The sequence below is a fragment of the Stegastes partitus genome, unplaced genomic scaffold (assembly GCF_000690725.1).
Source record: "Stegastes partitus isolate 25-593 unplaced genomic scaffold, Stegastes_partitus-1.0.2 Scaffold1104, whole genome shotgun sequence".
In the NCBI taxonomy this organism is placed as follows: domain Eukaryota; kingdom Metazoa; phylum Chordata; class Actinopteri; family Pomacentridae; genus Stegastes; species Stegastes partitus.
Genome location: NW_007578835.1, coordinates 236,839 through 241,518, shown reverse-complemented (window position 1 = coordinate 241,518; position 4,680 = coordinate 236,839).

Here is a 4,680-nt window from a genome sequence, read left to right as displayed (position 1 = left end):
ACACTCGGGTCGTTGCTCTCAGGCTTCCACAAACAGCTGATCTACAACATGTTTTCTCACGTGCACGTTCTTAGTCTCCTGCCTTTTTGGTTAATTTATTTTTATTCCTTTAACTTATCAACGCCCATTAATTGATTAACGGTTAATTAACATCATTATCGTATCAACCTTGCTGGACATTTAGCTCATTCTTGATCCATTTTCATCAGTAAACCACACATTTAAGGACGATTATGTGAAGGGTTGTTAATGTGAGCCTCGGCCTGCCTCAGTGGTCGGTCCACGACATCGCAGCTTTCCTGCTCGGTGCAGGAACAGCAGCGGTAGCACCAGACTGCCGGGCATCGAGAACATGAACCCGGCCGTCAGCAGAACACATCCGACACCGTAGCTGAACAGCGTGGACTCGTCCAGGACGATGCACACACTGAGACCCACGAACCAGAACCACAGCACTGCCAGGATCACCGCCACGGTGTAGAAAGCCTTCCGCTTGGATTCGCTGACTCGCTCCCTGTCCCCGCCCACTTCCCCCGGCGATGGACGAATCAGAACACAGAGGACGGCGGCGCTGCAGAGCGATGTGACGAACCAGATGAAGAACAAGAAGCAGAAGAACGGGATGATGGGTAAGTCAGGCGCATAATATTCGGCGACGCCACACCAGCTGAAGCTCATCAGCCAAACACAGCCGATGCAGGCGTTCCTGATCCTGACTCCGCCCCTCTGCCGCAGGCCCAGGTAGGTGACGGGGTGAACCACGGCCAGGTAGCGCTCCACACAGGTCACGACGTGAAACAGCAGCTGTCCGGGTAAAACCACCATCGAAATAACGAAGCTCACATGCATGACCATCGGGCGTCCGGTCAAGAGGCCGCAGAAGTAGACGACGAACGCCGCCAGGACGCTCATCTCCATGGCAGCCATGTGGTAGGTGAAGTGGTCGGAGTGGCTCGCCGTTTTGAAGGAACGCCGCCATCGCTGGAGCCCCAGGAAGAGGACGGAGACGCAGAGGGGATGGACGAGGACGACTCTAGAGACGACGAAAGCAACGAAGGCTAAAAAACCACCTGTGGAGTCGCCGCAGTGGAACAACAGAGGACGGAGGGAGGAGTTGAGCGACATGTCTGGTCGGACGGAGGCCTGAAGGTGGAGACGGAGAAAGACTCGATTTAAACCCGCAGTACCAAACACACAAAATGTACTCGCTTTGAAAAAAATACACTGAACCGCATAGTGTCGTCAGAAGGTGGCGCTATAAGCCGCATGCAATCAGCACCGGACCGCCAAATATTTAGATTTCATTTACATCAATATACACCGTTTACACTAAAAGCTACAGTCAGACAAAATGTTAGCATCAAGGAAACTGCCATGAAAGTGTCGCAGATAAATACAATTCGCTGCTTTCATCGGCTAAATTTGATCTGTATAACAAATATGTATACATCAAAGCAACATCATTGTAGACGTTTCCCACTTGCGACCAGCCACCAGGGGGCAGTCTAGATATTATACGTTAACTTTTGCGGGGCCGTTATTTCGGCCATCTTTGAGCTTCCGCTAAATGCTAATCTCAGCATGCAAACAATGCTAATAGTCATTGTAGCTAAAATGACAACATGCTGTTAAACTGATTAGCTTAGCTTACAGTGCTAATATTTACTACTTAGCACTAAATATGAAGCGACTTTGGGACATTTTTGTCCTTTTCACTTTTGATTTCTCGGTTATTTTGAAATTTCAGCCTCAGCTCACATAAAAACACTGCACACTGAAAAAAGTGACGCTCAGGACCTTCAAGACAAAAGAGTTAGCGTCAAGCAAACTGAAGCACCTGCACAAAGACATTCTGGCGTTAGAGAGTAAACCAGGCGTCACTAACGGGCAAAGACAATCATGAATGCCGATAAATGCAATACTTTTCTAGAATAAGTGACGTGTTTGACCTGCAGGTGGCGCCAGAGGAGAGACATTCAACCAAAAAAGTCAATGAGCTCTTTCAGCGGTTGTGAAATTTGAGGCTCGGAGCTCATTGAGCAGCAAAAGAGATTAAAGTTTTCAGACGAACGGGTCGTTTTGAGACTCGAGTGAAAACACTGACGGGCTCTTTTTTAAAGATCTGAGATGAAACTTCACCTCAAAATGACGGTTTTGATGAAGAGAGACCAGAAGTACTGAGTTTTCTGACAGAAGCAGCTCAGTGAGTTTATAAAAGCTCTAAATGAGGAATCAGGTCATTTTAAAACAGAGTCATGAAGGAATGAACCCACCTGGTCGGGGAGTCTGGCTCGTCGTTTCCCTCCGACGTCCTCGCTGTTCCGTCGTATACGATGTTTAGGAAGAGTTCAGGCAGCTGCAGGACCAAGGGGGGGTTTTTTTTTGCAAAGCAAATAAACGCGTCTGATGGCGGCGTGTTGAAAGTCCAGCAGGCAAATGAGCCGGTCGGAGCTGTTCGGTGTCGCCGAGTCCAGTCACACCTGAGCGTCGCTTTTAGGGAAACCAATGAGGCTCATTTCATTATTTATGCCGTCGGGTTTGGGTCTAAGATTTAGAAAAAAGCAACAACGAAACATTAGTAAACGCAATAAATCATTAAAATACACAATAAAGTCTGTCCAGAACTACAACAAAGCATTAGTAAATATAATAAAAAGCCACAATAAAACACTAACAAGCCACAATTCTGAGCACTTAGTAAATACAATAAAATAATTTTTTAAAAATATAACGTTAGTAAATACAAAATATTAGTAAATGCAATAAAATATAACAACAATATAAAAAGCCCAATGAAGCATCCAAAAAGCTAAAATAAAACACCAGAAAACACAATTAAACATAAAAAATATAATATAAACAAATAAAACATAAATGAATAGGAAAAAGCAAAAATAAAACTTTAATAAATAAAATAAAACATTAATAAAGACAAAAAAATTGAGAAAAAAAACACAACAACAATAAAACATCAGCGACACAATGACACATAAAAGCAATTTAAGAAAACAATTCAACCTTAATGAGACAATCACACAAAAGAGCTACGACACGACGTCGGTGAACACGATTAGATGTGTCACAAACTAAAATAAATAAAATACAAACAAATACAAATAAAACATAGTCAACATATGTAAATATAAACAACAAAAATAAATAAAATAAAACATTAGCATCGACAGAAAATTAAACAATTAAATATTTTTTTAAAAAACAAAATAAAAATACAAACAAATACGAATAAAACACACAAATATAAAAAGGCTTAAATTTTGATAAACATCTTAAAACATTAGAGCAGAAAACAAATATTAAAACCAACAACAAAACATCAGTGAACGTTTTTATTCTCTTTGCAGAACCCTGACATTCATTCATTCAATCATTCATTCATTCATTCATTCATTCAATCATTCATTCATTCATTCAATCATTCAATCATTCAATCATTCATGCTCACATCAGGTTGTATTTTAATATGCAAAGAAAGTCCTGCAGCCGACTGTGACAGCCTGTCGGTCAGACAAAGTCGAACGGACGCGGAGCAACAACCGGAACCAACAACTAGAACCAAGAACCGGGACCAACATCCAGAACCAACAACTGGAGCCAAGAACTGGGACCAACATCTAGAACCAAGAACTGGAGCCAAGAACCGGGACCAACACCCAGAACCAGGTGCGTGTTTGATTTAAACATCAGGTTTGAACGTGCTGCTGGGTGAAGGTGTTGCGGCCTGAAGGTGGTCGACGGCGTCCTGACAGTAAACAGGTTTCTTAAAAAGCTGCTCCAAACATTGAGACTGAAGCAGTGAACTAACTGTCTGTTGGTCGTACATTACAGATTATCTGAGGACTGTTTTGTCGAGTGTGTTGGTGTTTCTCTTCTAAAGCTTTTCTCCACATTGATGTCAGAGAACATTCGGCTGTTTCTCTTCAAGAACGTGTCGTTTTCTTCTCATTTTTCTGCTTCGAAGTGAGAAAACGTCTCCGATTTATTCACCTGGATTTACCGGTTTGATGTCAAACAGCAGCCACGACTTTTCTCAGAAATCTGAGTTTTAATATCAGTCGATGTCTGAGTTTTTTTCCCCTCGCAAATATACAGCTTCCATCTCAAAGAAAATCAGAGGTTTTTGAAGTACGTTTGTGTTTTTTCTTGTGAATCTGTGAGTTTTATTCTCCTGTACTATCAGAAAACGGGAAAAAAAATCTCATTCATTTGTGAGTTTTTTGAGTTTTAATCGTAAACATTTTTCTTGTAGATTTCCAACTCAAATATGAGAAAATGTCTCATGAGTTAAAGAACAAATCCGAGTGCTTCCTCTCCGAAATTCAACGCCTTAGTATCAGAGAACTCACACGTTTTGTTTCTCATATATTTGCATATTTTATGTCATATTTTAAGACACATGAGTGTTTTTTGTGACAAACATTCGTGTGTTTCAGTCGTTCCGTCGTTCTGGGCGTCACTGCAGACTCAGACTGATGAACATGGACTTTGTCGTGGATGAGACTTTGTTCATGACCGTATTTCTGAATCGTTACACATAAGCTGAGCCTAAAGTCCGTCAGAACCATGCTCGGTTCTGTTTCATGGCGTGTACACTGCTGTTAGTTTTGTCTTGACGCTTCCTCCTCTTCTGCAGCCGTCCATCCGACCCGACATGTCGCTCAA